The following is an 8,023-nucleotide window of genomic DNA, read 5'->3' on the forward strand; positions in this document are numbered from 1 at the left end:
ATCTAAATATCATAGTCTCACAGTTACTAGAAACTTTAAAAAGAACTGAACTTCTAATGTTTTAAACATGCTAACATTTAAAGAAAAGAAAATGTCTCATAGAAACTGCTAAATCAGAAGCTAAGCTCAGATGATAAAAATGAATCCTCGAGCAAATCAGATTGGTACAATAAATTTGCTTTAAAAACACCTATATTTATTTCCCTGACTTTACCAGTATGAAGTATATACAAATGCACACTGTTTCTATAAGGAAGATGAGGTGGTTTTTTTTTTTTTTTTCCCTTTCTTTTTACTTTCTTGATGAATGTGATCTTCCTAAACGTCTTATACTGATTTACTAAATACAGAAATTTAAAGTGCTCTCACAAATGCTTCAGATGCTGAACAATATAAAAGTATGTGTTAAAACTGAATTGTAACTCTGACAAATTATATTATGAATATAATACTATTCATATTAATAGTAATTATGTCAATTTAGACGTAATTACCAAATCTCATAGGTGACTTTAAGGTCTTAAACCAACATTCATTGAATTGCTCAATGTACACAATCTTTGACTATTTGACTAATTTCTAAGATAATACTATCAAGAAAAAAATACTTATATATATGAGTGTATGTGTATATATATATATATAATATTTACTTTGTAGCTTCTTTATTTTATGCAGTTTGGAGTGTATATATCCCTAAGTAATGTTAACAAAAGTGTTCATTTTTGCTGCTTTAAAAGGTTAAAAAGGTGTAAGCAGGATATGTGTGGCTGCAAGAGTTACGCTATAAATGTAAAATGAGCTTGCAATTTTGTTAAAATGATTATATTTGACATGTCACCTACCTCCCAATTCTTTCTGTGAAACAGATGTTACATAGTTTGGTAAAAAGTTTTATTTACCATACATGAATGCTCTCAGTTCAGTTCAGTTGCTCAGTCATGTCCGACTCTGTGACCCCATGGATTGAAACAAGCCAGGCTTCCCTATCCATCACCAACTCCTGGAACCTGCTCAAACTCATGCCCATTGAGTCTGTGATACCATCCAGCCATCTCATCTTCCATTGTCCCCTTCTCCTCCTGCCTTCAATCTTTCCCAGCATCAGTATCTTTTCAAACGAGTCAATTCTTTCCATCAGATGGCCAAAGTATGGGAGTTTCAGCCTCAGCATCAGTCCTTCCAATGAATATTCAGGACTGATTTCCTTTAGGATTGACTGGTGACATCTCCTTGCAGTCCAACGAACTCTCAAGAGTCTTCTCCAACACCACAGTTTAAAAGCATAAATTCTTCGGTGCTCAGTTTTCTTTATAGTCCAACTCTCACATCCATACATGACTACTGGAAAAACCGTACCTTTGACTACATGGACCTTTGTTGGCAGAGTAATGTCTCTGCTTTTTAATATGCTGTCTAGGTTGGTCATAGCTTTTCTTCCAAAGAGCAAGTGTCTTTTAATTTCATGGCTGCAGTCATCAGCTGCAGTGATTTTGGAGCCCAAGAAAATAAAGCCTCTCACTGTTTCCACTGTTTCCCCATCTATTTTCCATGAAATGATGGGACCGAATGCCATGGTCTTAGTTTTCTGAATGTTGAGCTTTAAGCCAACTTTTTCCACTCTCCTCTTTCACTTTCATCAAGAGGCTCTTTAGTTCTTCTTCTCTTTCTGCCATAGGGTGGTGTTATCTGCATATCTGAGGTTATTGATATTTTTCCCGGCAATCTTAATTCCAGCTTGGGCTTCATCCAGCCAGGATTTCTCATGATATACTCTGCATAGAAGTTAAATAAGCAGGGTGACAATATACAGCCTTGACATACTCTTTTCCCAATTTGGAACCAGTTTGTTGTTCCATGTCCATTCTAATTGTTGCTTGTTGGCCTGCATACAGATTTCTCAGGAGGCAGGTCAGGTGGTCTGCTTTCCCCATTTCCTGAGGAGTTTTCCACAGTTTGTTGTGATCTACAGTCAAAGGCTTTGATGTAGTCAATGAAGCAGAAGTAGATGTTTTTTCTGGAATTCTCTTGCTTTTTTGATGATCCAACTGATGTTGGCAATTTGATCTCTCATGCATGCTCTACTAGGAGGAATAATAGCATATAGGTACAACTTAGTATGCAAGGTCATTAGATGTTCTTGTTTGCTTAGGTGAAAAAGTATGATAGTTTTGTTTAAAATTAAATGACTGGCCCTTCTAAAATGTTAAATATATATATATATATACAGTGATGAGAAAAACCTGAATTTCGTTTGCAGAAGGTGATTTTATTTTCCTTGGATTATGATACGTGCAAATAATGAGTCTGAAAAGAAGCAACAAAATATGCTAACATTTTGCCAAAAGTGGCTCATTTTGATGAACTTATTCAAAAGATTCTTTTAAAAGAGCTTTGATCCCTTTAGCAGCAAATACTAAATTGATGCATAACTAGAATTAGCTTTACTCTCTGTTAAAATGTTAAATTTATCTTTGAATATTGGTCTACTCTCCTCTACTTCCTAAGATATTTAGGCTAGTACCTGGTCTATGACTGAAAGCAATGGTTAGCAAACCATGGCCACCCATCCAATTCAGCCCAGCAAATGTTTTTGTAAATAAAGTTTTATCAGAACACAAACACATCCATTGTTGATGGGTCTACAATAGTAGAGTGAGTCATTGAAACAGAGGTGTTACAGCCTCAAAGTCTACAGTATTTACAATCTGGTCCATTACACAAAGTTTACTGACCCCTTGGCTTAAAGCTTCCAATCCTTAGAGGTAGTAAGGAAGGCTACTTCTTGGCTGGCCATGAACCTTAGTCAGAGGAGAGAGAATGTCACCAGTATTTATAGACATTGGGTTTGATTCCATGGCCTTAAACTAAAAGAAACAGTGAGAGCAATGAAAAATAATAGAAACTATTCCATTTCTTCAGACAGAAGTTAACTTCCTGGCCTTACAAACTCTAGATTTGCTGACAGTGCTAAAATGTGGCTTATATGCATAAATTAGCAATTTTTACTGAAACTATGTAAATGAATTAGGGTCACACACAATGAGGCCAGCTTTTTGTGATCAAAAATAATCTTTGGAGATTATTTATGATCAAAGGAAAGACTGCTAAGAAAAATACCCACAGTGCTGAGAAAAAATAGACCAGAGGGATTACTGAATGTTCTTTCACCGTATCTGAGTGTTTTTTGGCAGGGTCCCCTGGGGATTACCTGATTCTCCAGGTGAGTTCAGTTCAGTTTAGTCACTCAGTCATGTCCAACTCTTTGCCACCCCGTAGACTGCAGCACGCCATGCTTCCCTGTCCATCACCAACTCCTGGAGCCTATTCAAACACATGTCTACCAAATTGGTGATCCATCCAACTATCTCATCCTCTGTCATCCCCTTCTCCTCCTGCCTTCTATCTTTTCCACCATCAGGGTCTTTTCAAATGAGTCAGCCCTTCACATCAGGTAGCCAAAGTACTAGAGCTTCAGCTTCAGCATCAGTCCTTCCAATGAATATTCAGGACTGATTTCCTTCAGGATGTATTGGTTGGATCTCCTTGCAGTCCAAGGGACTCTCACGAGTCTTCTCCAGCATCACAAGTCAAAAGCATCCATTCTTTAGCACTCCCATTTCTTTATAGTCCAACTCTCACATCCATACATGACTACTGGAAAAACCATAGCTTTGACTAGATGGACCTTTTCTGGCAAAGTAATGTCTCTGTTTTTTTTATCATGCTGTCTAGGTCAGGCTTCCCTGGTGGCTCGGAGGTTAAAGCCTCTGCCTCCAATGCGGGAGACCTGGGTTTGATCCCTGGGTCAGGAAGATCCCCTGGAGAAGGAAATGGTAACCCACTCTAGTATTCCTGCCTGGAGAATCCCATGGACAAAGAAGCCAGGTGGGCTACAGTCCACGGGGTCACAAAGAGTCGGACAGGACTGAGTGACTTCACTTTCACTTTCAGGTTGGTCATAGCTTTTCTTCCAAGGAGCAAGCATCTTTTAATTTCAAGGACTATCTGATTCTCCAGGTCAGGGGTTGGCAAACTATGCCTGCAGGTCAGACACTAAAACCATCTTTTGGAAATAATGTTGAATGGGAACAGCCACACTTACTTATTTACATATTGTCGATGACTGCTTTCACAGATAGAAAAGATGAGATACCCAGAGACCAGATTACCCACAAAACATAAAGCACTATCTATCTGGTTCTCCATGGAAAAATTGTGCCAGCTTCTCTACTTGGAATGTTTTTCTTCATTTGATTTATTATTTACTGTTGATTAGGATAGTTTGCAAGTCTACAAGTATAGATAAAAACTTACTAAAAATGTATAGCAAAGTAAATGACTATTGTCTGATATGAATGCAAACTTTTTTTTCCAGTTTGGTAGAGATGCAAAAGGTTTACATATATAGAAATGATAAACCTCCAAACTGAAGTTTTATTACACTGTAGGATTTTAACTAGTTTTGTATGGAAATTAGCCACCTCATTCAAAGCATCAGCCACTATAAATTCTCCACTATCTTCAGTTCTCTTTAAACAACCTCACCACTTGGTTGGTCTTCTCATTAATTGATATCTCAGATGTTCACTTTAAAATAAAAGATGTGTAAGATATATATATATATATTTTTACCTTCAGAGAAAACATGGATGAAATCCTTTTGATTTCACTGTGATTTCAACAATATTACCATCAGAAAAAATATAAGCTGAAACCACACAAATGATACAAATTTAAAAACATCATTACTGGCAAACAATAAGATCTGATAATACCAAGTTTTAGACAAATCATTTAAAAACTTTACTTATCCATGATTTATGGAAGTGTAGATTAGTAAAACCACTTTACAGAACAATTTGTAGTTTTTTTAGTAAATATGTACCTGTAGATGAAGAAAGATTCTTCTTGATGATATAAGCCCTAAAGAAACCTATACAGATTCACAAGGACACTTAGAGAAGGTTCATAACAGAGTAATTTGCAATAGCAAACAAATCTAGAGATAAAACTCTAAGAGCAGCAGAAAAAATCATAGTATGTGCATGGAAAATAAAAAATAAATTCATCATAATTGCATGCAACCATATGAAGAATTCCAGAATACACATCTTCCTAGATTTACAAAGGGTTTGTGTGTGTGTGTGCTAAGTCACTTCAGTCGAGTTGGACTCTTTGTGACCCCATAGACTGTACCCCGCCAGGCTCCTCTGTCCATGAGATTCTCTGGGCAAGAATGCTGGAGTGAGTTGCCACGCCCTCCTTCAAGGGATCGTCTGGATTCAGGGATCAAACTTGCATCTCTTAGTCTCCTGCATTGGCAGGTGGGTTATTTATCACTAGCGCCACCTGGGTAGCCCCAAAAGGGGTTACTTTCTCATAAACCCATCTTGAGATGTAAATAATATAAGTAAAAAATGCATTTAGTATACTTAACCTATTGAACATGTAGCCTATTTAAGCGTGCATTAACTTACAGTTAGGTAAAATCATCTAACCCAAAGTCAATTTTATAATAAGGTATTGAACATCTCACGTGATTTATCAAAAGTGAGAATGAATGATGGTAAGTGTATCAGGTGTTTACCTTCTTGATTGCACGGTTGATTAGGAGCTATGGTTCTTTGCTGCTGCTCCGCATCTAAAAGGGATCATACTGTATATCACTAGCCCAAACAAAGATCAAAATCTGAAGTACAGTTTCTACTGAATGCATAGTGCTTTCAAATCATCTTATATTTGAAAAATCCTAAGTCATACCATAGTAAGTCAGGGATCACCTCTACAGAGTTGAATTTAAAAAGCAAGTCAAGGAAGAATACATACACCATGACTGCATTTATATAAAGCTAAAAATCATGCAAAGCCACTATGTTATTTAGAGATACAAACATGTAATACATTCATCAGAATTCAGCATAGTTGGTACTTCTGAAGCTGTAGAAGAGGATGTAGAATCTAGAGGGGCGACAAAGAACTCGAAAAAGTCATGTTTTCTTTCTTAAACTGGGTGGCAAAAATGGGAGTTTGATTGATAGCTATTTTAAAGTTGTTCTTTTTTTTATATCTTCAACATTTAATACACATAAATTTTAGAAAACACTTTAGAGTGACAACCAAAATGGATTGCAAAAACAAGGAACTCAAGGTAGACAGATCTTCATATATCAGTCAAGATTCTTTTTTAAAAAAAATTGAAATATATTTGAAATGTAACTCTATTTAAGGTGTAGGATGAGTTGATGTGATACTTTTATATATTGCAAAATGGTTGCCATTTTAGTGTTACTAACACCTCTATCATGTCACATAATTATCAATTCTGTCTTAGAGTGGGAATAGTCAAGATCTAGTCTCTTAGCAAGTTTGAAATTTAGTATCTGGTATTGTTGCATGTAGTCAATATACTATACCTTACATCATAAAGACTTATCTGCTAGTGGCAAATTTGTACCCTTAAATCAGTCAAGATTCTTCAATTTGTAAATGAACAATAACAACCGAACAAGCAACAATTGGTTTATGCAAAAAGGGAACATGTTGGCTGACATAAATGAAAAGTCTAGGATCTTAGCCATTGCTTGATGGGAGGGAAGAGTGTGATCAAACTGTGTCTCCAGGTCCTGATTTCTCCGAGCTCTGCTTCCTCTGTGTTGTGTCTGTCATGAGATAGCTTCCCCTTTGGGTTGGCCAGGTGGCTGTAACAGCCCTATTACCACATTTTCTAGGTTCAAGGCTTCAAGTACAGTGGAAAAGAAAATATGCCTCTTATCTAGTAGTCCTACCAAAAGTTTTTATCATGTCACATTGGCTCAATTTGAGTCACGCTACCATCCTGGATCAGCCATTGGCCAGTGGGTACACAACGCTTTGATTAGCTAGAAACAAACCACACATGTACTCCTTAAGTTGGACTGGGAATGAACACTGAGTCTGCATAATCAAGGGTGGTAAAGGGATAACTGATCAAAAAAAATCAAGTTTTGTTTCTCCAAAAGAGAAAGTCAAGTCTAGGTGGCCAAAATCAAAATGAAAAATCAAATCAATCCTAGAATCTAACTTACTCTCAGCCTGACCAGAAATCCTGGTCTAGGTTAACTGGAAGCAGGAGAATTGGCCCAGAAGGTAAGCATCTGTCTAAGCCCAGGTTATTCAGTCTCAGTTCCCCAGGAAGAGACTAAGGCAGAGTCTTTCAACTTTCCATTCACCAGGGAACTTCCTAGAGCAGGAGATAGGAGCAAGGAGAATGAAACAAGACTGGGAGACACCATCCAAAAGACACTGATGAAACAGCCATCCATTAAACATAATTTGTCCTGAGGGCCATCCACCAAGAAGGGCTGTGTTAGTCACTCAGTCGTGTCCAACTCTTCATGTCTCTATGGACACTAGCCCACCAGGCTCCTTTGTCCATGGAATTCTCCAGGCAAGAATATTGGAGTAGGTTGCCATTCCCTTCTCCAGGGGATCTTCCCAACAGAGGGATTGAACCTGGGTCTCCTGCACTGCAGGCAGATTCCTTACCAACTGAGCCACCAGAGAAGCCCAGAAGGGCTGTAAATCGCCCCCATCGCCCCCTAATCAAAGGTTTTTACTCTGCAGGTCACAGATGCAATGGACTGAGATGGGAGATGCCCTGAAATGGGAAGCAAGGGATGATGTGAGATGCTGCCAAACGGTACCTGTGGGAGGTGTCTGTGATCCACATAGAGCCAGCTGCTGCCATACCAGCTGGGACAAGAAACAGGTGAGACAGAACAGATCAGATACTGTGCCTTGGGTAGGGAGACTCATGGGGGTAGATTTCATGACTGAGCCTTGAGTCCAGTTGCTTCAGTGACACAACAGGACCCCTCCAATAGCATTTTTCTTGCTCCTGTCCTAGAGGCTTCAGGGCTCCATTATTTCAGTTGTCTTCTCTCAAAACCTGCTTGGTACCCCCAGGACTAGGTGGGAGGGGGTGCTCTCTCTGGTACATCACTTCCTTGCCTGATGTTCTGCTAAATTGACTGCCTAACTC

Source organism: Bison bison, unplaced genomic scaffold (genome assembly GCF_000754665.1).
Source record: "Bison bison bison isolate TAMUID 2011002044 unplaced genomic scaffold, Bison_UMD1.0 scf7180017864236, whole genome shotgun sequence".
Classification (NCBI taxonomy): domain Eukaryota; kingdom Metazoa; phylum Chordata; class Mammalia; order Artiodactyla; family Bovidae; genus Bison; species Bison bison.